At 42.5% G+C, this 17,941-nt stretch overlaps 1 protein-coding gene across 4 annotated transcripts in view; it reads left to right on the forward strand.

Moving 5' to 3' along the window:
- Positions 1-17,941, forward strand: part of LOC117369105 — a 52,292-nt gene that overhangs the window by 7,104 nt on the left and 27,247 nt on the right. Inside the window, exon 1 of one of the 4 annotated variants that reach the window (XM_033963110.1) lies at positions 13,111-13,384. The exons of 1 other annotated variant lie outside the window; for it this stretch is intronic. The gene's annotated coding sequence lies outside the window, so the exon portion shown is untranslated. 2 more of the 4 variants (XM_033963107.1, XM_033963108.1) reach the window with 2 other exon arrangements.

The raw sequence follows: 17,941 nt of genomic DNA on the forward strand, positions 1-17,941 counted from the left end.
ATCGGGTTTTCAGGCTAGCCCTAATGAATATGCATGAGAGATTTGCATATGATGGAAGTGATAGGCATGCAAATTTGCTTCATGCATATTCATTAGGGCTAGCCTGAAAACCCAATTGGCCTGGTGTTCCTCCAGGACAGGGTTGGGAACCACTGGTATAGAGGGAGATAACAAGCATGGAGCAGCAGTGTGGAGGATTTGCAGAAAGCCTTGCAGCTGAACTGTAACTCTGCTGGGGTGGAGATCCAAGATGGTGGCAGCATAAGCTTAATGAGAGAACATCTGGGAACTCGTCAATAATTTATCTGGTTTTCTCTCAACGAGAATTATATTCTTTGGGCAGATGCTGAAGAGAAGAGGCAGGAGCGTGGCTGGTGCCTCGCAGCGCTCTGGGCCTGCTGCACTCGGCAACATTGACAAACTCTTATGGCGAATGCAGGACATGACGGCAGTGTCGGCAATTTTCCTGCTGGAGACATGGCAGAGAGGCGAGATGCAGGCGGTCTCCTTGAGGCTGGAAACAACACTGAGCCCCGACGCTAGAGCACCACCCCTACAACCTCATACCACCAGCTCCCTGTAGGAGGGAGTATTTCCGGGAGACGGAGAACACTCTACCCCAGAAGCCAGAGAAATTGAGTCGGAGAGCAGAAGTTTGGGTTCTCAACCTTTTCAAGAGAGCCTAAACGTGGAGAGTGAGGATTTAACATCAACCGGAATAAGATCATCCCAGCTGGAACAGAGACAGGAAGAGCCAGCAGTTGGTGAGCAGACTGAATGGTATTTACAATTTTTCTTGCCTCAAAAACCCCATGAAATCACTTTAGAATCCCTTTGGGACCTGATTTCTAACCTGGGTAAGAGCTTTAATTCTCAGTTCCAACAAATAGAAGGGAAATTAAGGAGCATGATAATGAAACTGGAAATTTGAAACAAGATTTGGATGTTTCTAAATCTTTAATAAATAACTTACAAGAAGATATAGAACATAAGAACATAAGCAGTGCCTCCGCCGGGTCAGACCATAGGTCCATCCTGCCCGGCAGTCCACTCCCGCGGCGGCCCAAACAGGTCACGACCTGTCTGAATCACCAGAAGGGGCTCCCTTGCCACCTTGGTTTCTCATTGAAGTCCTATCTTCCCATCGTAGTCCTAATCCTCCGGTCTTGCACATGCACGACCTGTTGGGTTTCTATACTTATTACCTGGTTAGCTTTCTATACTTGTGTTACATCCCAGCTCCTCCCTCAGTATCCCACGATCCCTTTATCCCTCAGGAATCCGTCCAATCCCTGTTTGAATCCCTGTACCGTACTCTGCCTGATCACTTCCTCCGGTAGCGCATTCCAAGTGTCCACGACCCTTTGGGTGAAAAAAAACTTCCTTGCATTTGTTTTGAACCTATCTCCCTTCAGTTTCTCCGAATGCCCCCTCGTACTTGTTGTCCCCTTCAGTCTGAAGAATGTGTCCCTATCCACCCTCTCTATGCCCCTCATGATCTTGAAGGTCTCTATCATATCTCCCCTGAGCCTCCTTTTTTCCAGAGAGAAGAGCCCCAGCCTATCCAACCTCTCGGCGTATGGGCAGTGTTCCAGCCCTTTTACCAGTTTCGTTGCTCTCCTTTGGACTCTCTCAAGTACCGCCATGTCCTTCTTGAGGTGTGGCGACCAATACTGAACGCAGTATTCCAGATGTGGACGCACCATCGCTCGATACAATGGCATGATGACTTCCCGCGTCCTGGTTGTTATGCCCCTCTTTATGATGCCCAGCATCCTGTTGGCTTTTTTCGAGGCTGCTGCGCACTGTGCAGATGGCTTCAGTGATGCATCCACCAGCACACCCAAGTCTCTCTCAAGTCTGCTGTCTCCCAACAATGCCCCCCCCCCAATTTGTAGTTGAACAACGGGTTCTTTTTCCCTATATGCATGACCTTGCATTTTCCACGTTAAAGCGCATTTGCTATTTGTTTGCCCAGTCTTCCAGCTTGTCCAGGTCCCTTTGCAGGTCCTCACACTCCTCCCTGGACCTAACTCTACGATAGGATTATCAAAGAAACTACAAGAGACATTGATTAAGAATGATACAAGTTTAAGAAGGAAACTTGAATCACTGGAGAACTTTTCCAGGAATAATAACTTGAGATTGATTAATTTTCCAAAAGTTCCTACGATAACTCCTAGAGAAATGCTGAAACGATATCTCTTAGAAATATTGGAAATTACCGAGCCTTCCGACTAAGATGTGAGACACTCAACAAGTAATAAATCAAGAGTCTATGAACATATCAGCTTTACTAGAAACATCTGATAGCGAAATGTCTTGTTTCAGCAGTTGGCTCTTGAGAATGGTCTATAAACATAGGCAAAAAGAATTTCTAGGTTACAAGATACAAATGTTTCCAGATTTGGCAAGGGATACTCAAAAGCGTAGAAGAGAATTTCTGCTGTTAAAACCTGGTGTTTTGGCTTTAGGGGCAACGTTTTTTCTTAGACACCCCTGTAAGTGTGTAATTCATTACAAAACTCAGAAGTTTGTTTTCTATGAACCTCTCCAATTGACGACCTTCCTGTCCCTATTCCGCTTGGAGAAGGAGAGTGCTTAATGGAATATAAATATCCTTACTCTTTGATAGCTAATGATTTCTTAGAGGGAATTTTTTCTTCTATTAGAACTCCCTTTTGAATCTCATTTTGGATCTATTTGAGGACTTGAGAAGATTTATGTTAATATTGCTTATTTTGGTTTTGGTGTGATAAGTTAACATCACTGATCATGAATCCTCTTTCTGTGCAAGTTTATCTTGATTGTATAAATTGAAAACTTATAAATAAATACATTTTTTAAAAAACAACTGTAACTCTGCCACATTTAGCCTTTTGCTAAATTGTGGTAGAGCACTTTACTGTGAGCCAGCAAGGTAAATGCTCTGACGCTCATTCAATTCCTATGAGCATCAGAGCATTTACCTTACTGGCCTGTGGTAAAAAGCTTTACCATTGTTTAGTAAAAGCCAACACAAAAATATTGCACAAAAAATACTGCCGCATGCAATAATCAGTGAGCATGCAAATTACTGCTGTGTTAAAATTATGGCAAAAATGCACAGCTCATTGATAAATCTTACTTTTCCTGTTGGTGCCTGAGTGGTAATTGACTCAGTTACTGACAGAAAGAGTGACATTTGAAAATATATATATATATTTTTTAATTCTTTATTCATTTTTTAATCTTACAACAAGTGTACAAATAATAAAACATTTAAAATTAAATACATCACTTGAATTTCTTTCTAGTATAACATCAAATAAATAAATTTATTCCCTTCCCACCCACCCTTTCCTTTAGCATTCAATCAAAAATATACAAATATAAATATTCTTTACTATTGATTAAACCTATAGTAAAACTTTAATTCACCCTCCTCCCCCCATTTGTAAATATACTTTCAATAGAAAATGGTGTCTACTCATTACAGTAAGTCGTCAATGGCCCCCAGGTCTTTTTAAATTTATTATAATACCCTTTGAAAATATATATTTATAAGAATATCATACTGGGACAGACCAATGGTCCATTTAACCAGTATCCTGTTTTCACAATGGCAAATCTAGGTCACAAGTACCTGGCAAAAACCCAAATAGTAACAACAATCTCAGGACAAACAGTGGATTCCCCCATGTCTATCTCAATAGCAGACTATGAACTTTTCCTCCATAGTCTGAACTGCTTGTGGTACTGCGGTATACAAAAATAAAGTTGTTATTATTATTATTGCTAACCACTGTTACCACATACCAGCATCTCTCTCCTGACCCTACAGTTCTGTGTAGAGACCCCCCTGCTTCCCTGACCTAACCCAAGCCGATCCCTTACCCACAATTAAAAGATTTTCCTGACAATCTAGTGCCCTTTCCCCACTCACTTGTATTCTCACTATTTAAGGAAAAATTCCCTTATATGGCAGCAGATATTGCTTGGTGCAGAATGCACTGTGTAGGGCAGGGCTGCCCAAGTTCAGTCCTCGATATCTACTGGCAGGCCAGATTTTCAGGATATCCACAATGAATATGCATGAGAGAGAGATTTGCATACCAAGAAGGCAGTGCAGGTAAATCTCTCTCATGCATATTCATTGTGGATATCCTGAAAACCTGGCCTGCTAGTAGATCTCGAGGACTGGACTTGGGCAGCCCTGGTGTAGGGCAAGGTGCTACCATTTTTCAATATGGCAGCACCAGAGGAAGGAGAGAGCAGGCATTAGGTACGGCGAGTGGGCTCAGATGAACTGGGGAGGGTGTCACTGTACATACCAGGGATTTAATTTTTTATTTTATTTTAGGAAAGAGGGTTGGGTCAGGGGAAGGGGTGGACCACTAGACTACCAGGGAAACCTTTTAATAGGGAGGGGGGCTGGTTAAGGTTGGGTCATCAGACTGGGGATGGGAGGGTTAGTTCTGGTTTGATCATCAGGGAGGGAGAGGAGCCAATGCAGGCATCTGAGGCAGGGTGTTGGGGGGGAGAGAGGAGATGCCAGTAGGCATCCAATCCTTTCAATCAGCCCTTCTATGCTGCCCCTGACATACATTTTCTCTCAGTAGTCACGTAGCCAAAGCTTTTTGTTGTTGTTGTATGCCGCGTGATAGCAAATGTGTTGCATTCGCATTAATTTCAATGTGTTGTACAGTCAGAATTTCTGTGCAAGTTAACACTTGCACTGAAATCTTTTCTGAGTTGCTATCCCATGATACTGCAGGTTTTAACACAGCAAGCTTTCTGCATTGGCTCCAAAGACAGCAGGTGAATAGTACTTAAAGGAAGGTCACTCTTTTAAGGACCTCACAATCAGGGTACTTAAAGGGAACTTAGGAATCCGGGAGAATAGAAAACATTTTAAATTAGGTCAGTCACTTTGGAAACAAACACAAAAAGAACTTGGAAATATTGACTTTCTCACCATTATCAGATCTAACACTTTCAATTGTAAAGTTTCACTGCCTTATTACCTTGTCACCCTTCCCTTTACTGAGTTGCAGTGGCATAAGCCGGCAGCTTGTACTAATTAAACTCAGAATAAATCACTTTTTCTTTACTGATATGATGAAGAAACAATAACTCTGGAAAACTCATCACAGCTCTTTTGTTAGCTAATAAAAAATATTACCTGAAACTTGGTTTGAAATCCTTATGTCTACACATGCAAGTGGAGGGTCACAGGGCAAGTATGGAGTATGAGGCACCCTAAGCAAGCCTTCAGTCTTGCACAACCTCAATTAACTCTTAGGCACCTCATCTCTCTGATATTTTTATAATTAAGAATTATGATTGCTTCAACCCCAACCTCCACAGAACATAAATGGACATCACATTTTCATATTTATATATATATATAAAAATCTACTATAATATATATATATATAAATCTACTATAATAAAATCTACTATTTAAAAATAACTTTGCTCAGAACATCCTTGGGGTTCCATGAGTGTGGTGCCGTTTTTTCTCCCAAGGTAATAGAACCCTAAGCACACATGCGCACTCCTACCTGCGTGTTCCATGATCTGTATGTCCGTGGTGGCAGGAGTGCGCAAGTGTGCTTAGGGTTCTATTACCTTGGGAGAAAAAATGGCACCACACTCATGGAACCCCAAGGATGTTCTGAGCAAAGTTATTTTTAAGTTCTAAGCCGCGGTGGCGGCTCCTCACGAGTCCCACCTGAGTCGGAGAAGTCTCCCGACGCAGGCGGGGATCGTGAAACGAGCCGCTGCGGCAGCTTTAAACTTAAAAATACCTCCGGCACAGAACTAAACGGTCGGCGAAAGAACGTCGGACATTGCACGCGATCCTGGCCACTCCTCACACACACTAGCGGGCAAAACAGCTTCCTACGCACCCGAGCAACCTCTAAGCGTGGGCTACCCTGCTCTTCAGCTCCTCCAGGCAGCGGCAGACCTATCCACAGCCAGGAAGTACTGTAAGGCCCCCCTGCTGCTCTTCTATCTGCCCTCCTCTTCTAAACAGCCAGATGCTGAACAGGGGAATCAGGTAAGGGGTGCTGCAGTACAGGGGGAGCAGGGAAGAGGTGCTGCTGGGCAGGGGGGGAAGAAACAGGAAGGGAGGCCTACTGCTGGACAGGGGGAGCAGGGAAGAGGTGCTGCTGGGCAGGGCGAATGTAACAGGAAGGGAGGCCTACTGCTGGACAGGGGGAGCAGGAAACAGGTGCTGCTGGGCAGGGGGAAGGTAAAACGAAGGGAGAAGGGCTGCTGCTCGACAAGAGGAGCAGTGAAGGGGTGCTGCTGGACAGGGGGGAGGTAAAAGGAAGGGATAAGGGCTGCTTCTGGACAGAGGGAGCAGGGAAGAGGTGCTGCTGGACAGGGGGGGGAGGTAAAACGAAGGGAGAAGGGCTGCTGCTGGGCAGGGGGAGCAGTGAAGGGGTGGTGGTGGACACATGGGAGGTAAAAGGAAGGGAGAAGGGCTACTGATGGACAGAGGGAGGAAAGAGAGACAGAAAGAAAGACAGACAGCAGGAGGGAGAGAGACAGAAAGAAAGAAAGACAGACAGACAGAAAGCAGCCAAGGAGAGAAAAAAAAAGAAAGACAAAGACACACATCTATTCTAGCACCCGTTAATGTAATGGGCTTAAAGACTAGTATATATAGAATAGATGTGTGTCTTTGTCTTCTTTAAGCCCGTTAATGTAATGGGCTTAAAGACTAGTATATACCCACCTCGCAGTCAAACCCGGCAGCACAGGAGTCAAACTGCCGCCGCCATCGCAAGCTGCCCCATGCGCCTGAAATTCGGCACGGTGGCAGGGAACACGAAACCCTAAGCGCACATGTGCGCTTAGGGTTTTATTATAGAGGATATATGCAATGAGGGATAATTTCCAGGTAAATGGGCTATTTGAAAACTGCCCACTGCCCACTGTATATATACAGTGATAGATGGTTCTTTGAGTTTGTGTGAGGCTCTCAGGACCTATTCTTTTACTTTGATTACAGCTGTTGTCTGTTGCCTCTCAGAAGCTGCTGCCCTAGGCAATTTTACCTAATGGTTAAGCCAGCCCTAAAAACAGACTTAGAAAACAAATAAAAAGTCACTGTAAAGACTGTAAAGACTTTACAGTGTAATGACACTGTAATGACTGTAAAGAAGCACCATATCCTTCCTCTTGTAATATCATAGCAGACCTTATTTGATGCTCACATCCCCCTTTTGAAGGTATTTTCTGTAGTTAACCTGTGCTATCTTGAATGTGGTTATTGCTTTTGCCTTCATCATCTTCACTGGGCAGCTATTCGATGAATTCAACTTTTATTCTCTGAAGAATTATTTCCTCTTTTTACTCCCAAAGTCTGTCTCATTTGAGTCTCACACCTCTTAAATGGATTGCAGTAACAGAGGTTAGAGGTTACATAGTAGCATAATAGATAATGGCACATAAAGACCTGTATGAACCATCCAGTCTGCCCAACAAGATAAACTCATAGCATAGGTATGATATGATACTAAATATGCATACTTGATTTTGATTTGTCCTTGCCATTTTCAGGGCCTTGATCTTCGATTACTGAAGTTGTCATTAAAGCCCATATTTTGGACACAGACCATAGAAGTCTGCCTGGCAAGGGCTGCCTATCCATCCAGCCGGGCACAGACTGTAGAAGTCTGCCTGGTACTGGTCTGGTACTGGCCTTGTTCTCCAACTACTGAAGCTGAGTCTGTCCAGGCATGATAATAATAATAATAACTTTATTCTTCTATACAGCCACAGTCGAATGGCTTCTAGGCGGTTCACATCGAAGAAGGCTAGACAATCAGCGAATTACAGAATGCAAGAAGTGAGGGTACAACTTATTATATAAGAAATAGATAAAAGGGAAATATGAATCTTAAGTATGTAGTATAGATCTCATGTATGCAACCCAAGGAATAAAGTTGGACAATCTGCAAATTTTAGGATAGAGCTGGGCAATAAGGCGAATTGCAGGATGAAGCGAATTACAGAGTAAAGCCAGTTACAGAATACAGCAAATTACTGGATAAGCGAATTACAGAATAAAACTGGACAGTCAGCAAATTACAGGATGCAAGTAGTGAGGGTACAACTTATTAACAAGAAGTAGTTGAAAGGAAAATGAATCTTAAGTATGTTATTTAGGTCTCATGGATGCAACCCAAGGGATAATGCTGGACAATCTGCGAGTTGCAACAATACAGAAAGTGGGGGAACAGCATATTACACAGAAATTGACAGAGGGAAAATATAACTTTGTAAGTGGTGAGGCTTTTGTTTAGGAGATGAATTTGTCAAACAGTACGGTTTTAATTGCTTTCTGGAATGCGCCATAGGTCAGAGTGACTCCATTGATGTATTTACCCAGCCAGAACTGCTGTTTGCTTGCTTGGAACATGAAGGACCTCTCCAAAAAGGATTTGTATTTGCAGCCTGTGATTTTTGGGTATGTAAATATGTTACGGTTTCTGGTTGGTCGTGTGGGGTTGTGTAATACGAAATGTGGTAGCAGGTAAGAAGGCGCTTGCCCCCAGACCTGCTTGAAACAAATACAGGCAAACTTGAACAGTTTAGTAAATAGGGGGATGCTCGCTATAGGCCTGTAGTTGGATGTCAGGGCTATTGAGTTTTTCTGATCTTTGAGGATAGGTGTGATCAGTATGTGCCCCATGTCCTCATTCAATATCCCGTTAATAAGAGTAGTTGTTAGCCAAGTGAATAGTTCCTTTTTAAAGTCAGGTGGAGCAACTTTCATGATCTTAGATGGACATTTGTCCAGTAAGCAGTTTGACTTGGTGTATTTATTGAACAAAGTTAAGAATTGATGCCAGTTTGGAAACTCAAAGTGGTTCCAGAGCATGTCTGCTCTGGACTCCTGTTCGTGGGGTCCAAAATAGAATTCTGTGTTGGTTATGGGCATAGGTATTGTTGCTCTTATGTCGGTGATCTTATTTTTAAAGAAATTGGCTAGGATTTGAGCAGATGGGGTGCTCTCGTTGTCCTTTTTCAGGATCTGAGTAGTATCTGTTATTGTTTTTACTAGTTTGAACAGTTCTTTACTATTTATTTTTGATGTACCTATTTTCTGTGCGTAGTGTTTTGTGTGTTTTTCTTTGATCAGAGTTTTGTATTTTTTCATTTTTTGTTTCCAGTTTGTCTTGTCTTTTTCTTTGTTTGTTTTTTTCCAGATTCTCTCCAATTTTCGTAGTTCCTGTTTGCAAACTAATAGTTCTGAATCGAACCACTCTTTCTTTCTTTTTGTATGTTTGGTATGGTGCCAATTGGTCTGATACTTCCTTACTGAACTTTCCCCATCTTCTTGGGAAATCCTGTATTTCCTCGGTTATGGGTCGTAGTTCGTAATGAGCCCAGAATTCAGTTGGGTTTATAATACCACTAGTATTTTAGCCCGTTACATTAACGGATGCTAGAATATATGTCTGTCTGTCTGTCTTTATTTCTGTCTCTCTCTCCCTCCCGCTGTCTTTCTGTCTGTCTCTATCCCTGGCCCCTTTTGTCTGTCTGTCTTTCTGTGTCTCTCTCTGCCCCTGTGTCTTTCTTCTTATCTTTCTGTTTCCCTTCCTCCCGCTGTCTGTCTTCATTTCTCTCCCCCCACTTCCCTGTGCAGCAGCCACAGCAGCATTCCCTCCCCCTCTATTTCCCTGTGCAGCAGCATTTCCCCCATACTACTTCCCTATGCAGAAACATTTTGATCCCCCCCCACTTCCCTGTGCAGCAGCAGCATTTCCCCTACCCCCCCTTTCCCTTCCCACGGTCTGGCCGGCTCCCTTAGTCCCTTACCGCCCCCCCTTCCCTTCCCACGGTCCCAACAAACCTGCCGATTCCAGCAGCATCTGCAGCACTCTACACATGCTGCTTTGGGGCCTTCTATTGCCCTGATTTACTCTGGCACGTCCCTGATGACACCATCATTCTACAGAACTTACACTGCTCAGATTGACAACTTGGGTGTGTTACAATCTAAATCATCACAAACCAGTTCTTCTACTATTTTGAATATCAACTTTTCTGTCAGCATCTGAGCCAATCTTTGTTCAGGCACTGACAGGAAAGTTAATTGTTTAACAGCATGAATTTGCATGCTCATTATTTTAAGCATACTGTGGCAATTTTTCTGTGCTGGATTCATGGTAGTTACTACTAGAGCTGTCCAATTCATCAATTCACTTTGGTTGAATCAATTCGAATCGATTAAATCTGGAAAAAAATTGGCTCCACCAATTCAGTGCAGGCCCAACATCGTCATGGTCCGAGAACTTCTCCACAGCGGCAGCCTTCACAACACATTGCTCTTGCCAACATTGGGCCTTCCTCTATGCAGGGTCCTGCCTTCTCGGAAACAGGAAGTAGGCGGGACCTGGTAGAGAGGAAGACCTGACGCCGGTAAGAGCAGCATGTTGTGAAGGCTGTGCTGCCAATTGTGTATGTGTTTGGAAGGAATGACAAAGAAAGACAGCAAGTGAGTAAAGGAGGGAAGGAGGAGAGGGGGAAGGAAATAAGGTTTGATAATTCCCTCCTAGGGGGGGGTATGGGTGGAGGGAAAAAGGATGCCTTGCTACAGGGCAGGCAGGGAAGAAGATGGCTTGGAGACAAGAGAGAGTTAAGGTAGTGGGGAAGAGTGGGAGAGTCTGAAGTCAAGGAGAGAAGAAAAGAGAGAAAAAATGAGAGAAGAGTGGTAAAGATGAAAAATCCATAAATGGAAAGAAAAAAAAAGAGAAAGATACTTGCCCTGGGATGAGGTGTATAGAAGGAGAAAGGGAACAGAGGGGGAAAATCTGTACATAGTAACATAGTAGATGACGGCAGATAAAGACCCAAATGGTCCATCCAGTCTGCCCAACCTGATTCAATTTAAATTTTTTTTTTTTTTTCTTCTTAGCTATTTCTGGGCAAGAATCCAAAACTTTACCCGGTACTGTGCTTGGGTTCCAACTGCCGAAATCTCTGTTAAGACTTACTCCAGCCCATCTACACCCTCCCAGCCATTGAAGCCCTCCCCTGCCCATCCTCCACCAAACGGCCATACACAGACACAGACTGTGCAAGTCTGCCCAGTAACTGGCCTAGTTCAATATTTAATATTATTTTCTGATTCTAAATCTTCTGTGTTCATCCCACGCTTCTTTGAACTCAGTCACAGTTTTACTCTCCACCACCTCTCTCGGGAGCGCATTCCAGGCATCCACTACCCTCTCCGTAAAGTAGAATTTCCTAACATTGCCCCTGAATCTACCACCCCTCAACCTCAAATTATGTCCTCTGGTTTTACCATTTTCCTTTCTCTGGAAAAGATTTTGTTCTACGTTAATACCCTTCAAGTATATGAACGTCTGAATCATATCTCCCCTGTCTCTCCTTTCCTCTAGGGCACAGGTGTCAAAGTCGGTCCTCGAGGGCCGGAATCCAGTCGGGTTTTCAGGATTTCCCCAATGAATATGCATGAGATCTATGTGCATGCACTGCTTTCAATGCATATTCATTGGGGAAATCCTGAAAACCCGACTGGATTACGGCCCTCGAGGAGGGACTTTGACACCCCTGCTCTAGGGTATACATATTCAGGGCTTCCAGTCTCTCCTCATACGTCTTCTGGCGCAAGCCTCCTATCATTTTCGTCGCCCTCCTCTGGACCGCCTCAAGTCTTCTTACGTCTTTCGCCAGATACAGTCTCCAAAACTGAACACAATACTCCAAGTAGGGCCTCACCAATGACCTGTACAGGGGCATCAACACCTTCTTCATTCTACTGACTACGCCTCTCTTTATACAGCCCAGCATCCTTCTGGTAGCAGCCACTGCCTTGTCACACTGTTTTTTTGCCTTTAGATCTTCGGACACTATAACCCCAAGGTCCCTCTCCCCGTCCATGCATATCAGAAAGAGAGGTAGGGCCACAGGGGGATGGATGGGGGACACAGTGGATGGAAGGGGCAGAGAGAGCACAGATGTATGGAAGGAAGAGAAGACATGCTGGATGGAAAGAAGAGAGTGAATAGGATGATTAAAGCAGAAATGACAAAAGGTTGCTTTATTGTAGCTGTATTGATAAATATTTTTAAATAGAAAATGGAAATAAAGTAATCTTTTTATTAGACTAATTTCAATACATTTTTTTACTAACCAGGACAGGATACCATACCAGCAATATACTGTATTGACCTGAAGAATGAGGTTTTGGCCTCTGAAAGCTAATTTAAAAAATGGATTAGTCCAATAAAATGGTGTATTCTTATTTTCCATTTTTGTTTTATTTCTATTTGTTAATTTGTAAAGTGGTGATTGTTGTTTTAGTTTTTTTCAAATTTATATCTCATGTGTTACTGTTTTTGTGGTGTTGCATTGTATGCAGAATCTGGCTTCTTGGCCGTTTAGTTTTGTCTACAATATTTATTCCATATTGGGTGAGGGTATATCTGTATTCCGAGTGTATGAAAAGGGCCTGGCTTTCTGTTAGCATTGACTGTGCAGGATCCATCTGTATTAATCTGGCTTGTTTAATTTTATAATAAAAATTGATTCAACTTTAAACTTAAAAAGCTGTGTCATTGAAATCGAATAAAAAACTCGATTAGAATAGGCCAAAATCGAATCGAAAATTTTTTCCCTGAATCGGGCAGCCCTAATTACCGGTACTACCACCAACCTTTTAGCAATTAGTCCCCAGAGGGGAGTAGTCCAGCGCTAAAAACTGGGAATCAGACTGTTCTGATCCTACTGATGCTTCTTAACTAGGTCGTTTAACCCTCTATTGCCTTTGTGAATGAGCTTTTTTTTCCCCTAAAGATTAGAGCAAGTGCTCAGCAGGGCCCATATTAATGTTTGTTAAACACGTTATACCGCTTGGTTAACTAAAAATAAAAGATCAAAGCACAGTACAATCAATAACAATAAAATCAGAACTTGAAAAGAATTCCATAAAAATAGAAAAGATCACACACAACCACACAGGACAAACTTTTGTAGCAGACCCCCCGCGATTGTGAACCATCGGGGTGGACAGCTAAATACCCATTGTTCTTGAGCATAAGTCGCCTTAACCTACCGTAGGTGCGAGCTATTTCCCTGAAAGAGTTAACTAGCATCCCCGCCTGCCTAGGGGAGGAGGGTCGGCCCTTCCCAGCGGCCTTTGCGGCCTCGCCAATGCTCCTAGTCTCGTCTCCCTCCCCTGACAAACAAAGAGCGCCGCTCCTTGGCCGAGGGCTGCTGGAAAGTTGTGTTTAGTAGGGGCGGCCCGAGAGCTGCTGGGGGACAAGGTGTCTGGAACCAGAGCTCGTCGCCCTCACCTGCGATGGTCGTCTTGCTCCTGGTGCGCCGTTGACCCCTGGGACGTGTCCGTGCTGGGGTAAGCTCCGTGCGGGGAGCGGCTGGGGGGGTTTCCCGTAGTGCTGAGCCACTAGCTGCGGGATAGGGGGAAGCAGATGTTTATTAATGGCCATCGGGCTTCCCAGTGGGAGCCGGGCCCCTAATGTACCGGCCGTTGCGGCTCCCCCTTTACCCCCCACCCTACGTAAGGTTAGTGCGACTCTCAGAAGTGGGGAACGAAAGCGGGTTTAAATCCCGTTTCTTAGCCGAGGCAGAGAAACTTGCATTTTTTTTGGTGAAGTTCGTGGCACGTCCTGCATTTGCCAACTGTATTCTCTAAGGTAGGGCCAATGTCCGATGCAAAATACATACCTGTAAAATCTTCACTGGAGTTTTCTTCCACATTGCTAGTGGTTTAGTTCTGCTGTTAGTCCAGAGGCACAATAACGAGTTCCGCAAAAGAGCTGATTAGGGGGTGAAAACGAGAGTGGAGGTTGACACCTCACTGAACATACCCTACAATGGTCGCGACATTTTAATGTGTCTAAAGTGTGCACCAAAGCTACTGTCAAATTGCCTACCTGTATTTGTGTATTTTGTTCAATTAAAAGACTTAAGGTGTACGTTTTCCATAACAGGAGTCATATGGGTCAAATATGTTAGTGTATAGGTTGTTACTAGACTGTGTACATATAGCTTCCAAAGCGCCCCAGCTATCATGCATATCCACGGACGTATACTTAAATTCTTTGAATAAAACGTGAATAATTGTAGAAGTTTTGAGTCTTCTTCACTGTAAACTTAAGAACCTGTCCTTCTCTTCTCCCTTTGCCCATCTTTAACAAAAGTACTTGGACTTATAGTTTTTGTGATCAGGAATCATTTATCTTGAAAAATTAGATCACATAGTAACGCTGTTCAATATGTAACTACCAAATGTATTCAAATGGCTTAGCTTTATCATTGCATTTACTGTATTTACAAAATGAACATTGCCAATATACATTTTAGAGGGTTCTATAATGAAAGTTTGTCCCTCATCCACTCTAGAGCAGGGACTGTCTTTTGAATGTTTAATGTACAGCACTGCATATGTCTAGTAGCACTATTGAAATAAATAGTATTTCTATGATAGACAAAAACCTGTGATTACTCTGTGTGTTAATTTCCTTCAAAATCATGGGATTCACTACAAACAAAAACATTGCTTCAAAATTCAAAACCATAACTTTTTTTGTAAAATGACTTTTAAGAATTGTGCCAGAACAAGCTGTTGTCTGCCTGTTTATTGTTCATACTTGCCCTGGTCCTAAAAGCTGTTTAATCTGATGACCCATGCAGCAAATTGCCTGGATCTCTTTAGATATCATAAGCCATTGTTTTGGATTCCAGTTCTTATGTGAAATTGCCTATGAGATGGGTTGGTAAACTAGATGTAAGCTAGATAGTAGCAGCTTGTATGTCTTCATAACCCTCCATGTTGGTTCTTATGGCATAGCACCGTGGCACTTCAGTCTGCTCTCTTGTGCAGCTTGAGGTCTGTGTATCTTACTCAAACCTGCAGATGACGCTGTAATGCTTCAGAGGACAAAATATGGTACTCCAGCCCAGAGTTCTACAGAAGGAGGAAGCAGCTCCTTGCATTGCTGAAGCTATTAGAGCAAGTGCTCAGCAGGGCCCATATTAATGTTTGTTAAACACGTTATACCGCTTGATTGACTGCATAGAAGTCAGGATTGGGGTGGTGTGGGAGTAAGAGGGTGGGAAGAGATAATATAGCATGTGTATGAGAGTGAGTAGGGAGATGAGGGAGGCTGTGGAGTATGTGTTTGAATAAATGAGAAAAAAGGATCCCTATCTTGATTTATTATCTCCTCTGTCCCCTTTGCCCTTCTACTAACTGTGTGGAAAGCAGCTTCATTTGTACAAAGTATAATACAAATTTGCCTAGATTAAATGGAAACATGTTACATGACTGCCACAAAATGTACCCTTCAGCTGTTGTAGGAAATTTTTTTGAGGGGGGAGAGACATTAAATGTAAACGTTTCATTGGTGTCACAGAATTTACGGTACCCTTGAGCTGTTGTAGAATTTTTATTTTTTTTTGGGGGGGGGAGTGCAGAGGGGAGACCAAGACTTAAAAGCACAGCATTAATTTATTAGTCTTATAGATGCTATTTAATATATCATAGGGCCAACACAATCATAATGGGTGCAAGGGCAAGATGGGATACAATCAGAACCAACACCTCCCCCCCCCTAAAGTTGTTCCAACCTACATATATAGGGTTGTTGAATAGGTGAGGGGGACTTGCAGCACACATTGGTCCTGCTTGTTTAGTTTGCAAGACTCAGTCTCTGTTGTGGTTTGCTGTCGCAGGATTCTGAACTCCTGTGCAGTAGCAAGAGGTTGATGCTGTTTCTTGTTCAAAACTCCATGCAATGTTATGTGCCAATTTAACATAACATCGTACTTATAAACCGCATAACCCTAAGTTCAATGCGGTGAACAAAAGATTAAAAATAACATAACCTAAGGATGATTTAAATTAGTTCATTAAATATTTTGAAAAAAGAGGAATTTCAATTGAGTTCAAAAGTGCTTGTAAGAGCAAGCACTACGCAACAGTGGCCTAAATTCCCTGTCATAGAAAGCAGCCTGAAATGCTAGTGTATGTTCCAAGTATTTCTTGCTCTTACAACCTTGAGCAGATGAAAAATTAAACAATGCATGTAATTCTCTCCTATGTTTATGGAATACTATGAGAAATCTATCAGTCATATAGTTTGGAGCAATACCATACGCAACTTTGTAACAAAGACAACAACCCAGCTTAAACAAGACACCTGCCTCCACTGGAAACCAATGCAACTCACAGTAGAAATGAGTCATATGATCATATTTCTTTAGACCATAAATTAATTTGACCCCCATATTTTGAATTAGTCTAAGCCTAACCATTTCTTTTTTGGTACATGTCAATAGTCGAGAAGACTTAGAAGTAGCAACAGAACTAAAAGTTTAAAGGCTGGAAATTCAAAATATGATTTTATGGTACGCAGCTTCCACAAAGCTTTTTCATGGTCAAGTGTTGATCTATAACAACTCCCAATATTTTAATCGTTGAATTTATCTTATAGAGTGTTGAGTCTAGAGTAATTGATGGTTCATGTAAAATTCTAGGTGGAGACGCAACAAAGAATTTGGTCTTATCATGACTTAATTTGAATTTAAATTCTTGCATCCATAATTCCATCAGTTTCAGTATAGACTCAATTATTTGGGTAATATGAGATATAGCTGTATTATAAGAAATGATGATCGTAGTGTCATCGGCATAACTAAACTTTCTTGGAAAAATAGTAGCCCCAGATATATAAGCAGCAGTTGACTTTTTCACTGTCTGATATTTTATTGGCCTAACTTGTGTCACCCAAAGATTATGCATAATTATGAATTTTCCAAACCTTCTAGGTTGTTTCTTTGTTACATTTTTTTATTAGATTTTGGAATTGCCAATAAACAATAACATATCAGATTTTTACTCCCCACATAATTGAGGTGGTGGGGAAGATGCTAATAAACACACTTTCATAAGATTGGAACTTAATCCCTGATAGAATTAGGGTTATTTATTAACCACATTTATAAAGATTTACCCAAGGCAGTGTACAGCAGGTACAGTTTAAAATAATTTACAATTTTGTTAACAGCATAACAATAGTAAAATGACCAAATATAAACACAAATACAATCCATAAGGTAAACTCAAACTCAGCAAATTGAAACCTAATAGGACTACCTTGAAACAGTATAACAAATATATACATTTAACAGCACTGAAATTAAAATGAGAGAATATGATATCGGCATAATACCTATGAAAAACATAAGCAGGCATTAGAATATTAAAATGACAAAGTTAATGCTTTTCTACAATACAATTTATATATGATAGGGATTCGATTCAGTGCTGGAGGGGCTGTCAGGAGATAGAAACCTTTTGGTATTAATGATGGACCTGTCTTATGGAGCAGGAGTGTTGGGATAGGAGAGTTAGCAGGCGTAAAGCAGAGGCTGGAACCTGGTATTGTTAGGAATGGTCCCTAAGAATTTTAAGAGGAAAAGGAATGAGTTTGATAAAAATGGGAGTTGTGGCAGCATGATGTGAGTTAGCTGTATATATGATGGCAGATAAAGGCCTTATCCCAGGACAAGCAGGCAGCATATTTTCTACATGTTGGTGACGTCACCAACGGAGCCCCCTGGTTGACGTTTTCGCAAGCAGACTTGCTTGAAGACCTTCAGGCTTGCGATTGGCCCGCGCGTGCCCCTCCCGCCCTGTCTAGGGCATGCGTCTCCTCAGCGTGTCCTCAGTTCTCCGCGGAGCCAAAAGCACTGCTCCCTTGCTTTGTGCGATTTCGTTGTCTCTCTTGCACCACGGCTTATTTGGTTAGTTTCTGTTGAGTCGCTGTGATCGCATCTTTAATTTTTTTAATTTTAATTTTTTTCAGTTCGTATATTTTTGACCGGGTTCCCGGTGTTCCTCTGGCCGCCTGGCCTCACGGGGCCGCGGCCCTCCTTTTTCTTATGT

Source organism: Geotrypetes seraphini, chromosome 11 (assembly GCF_902459505.1).
Source record: "Geotrypetes seraphini chromosome 11, aGeoSer1.1, whole genome shotgun sequence".
NCBI lineage: Eukaryota > Metazoa > Chordata > Amphibia > Gymnophiona > Dermophiidae > Geotrypetes > Geotrypetes seraphini.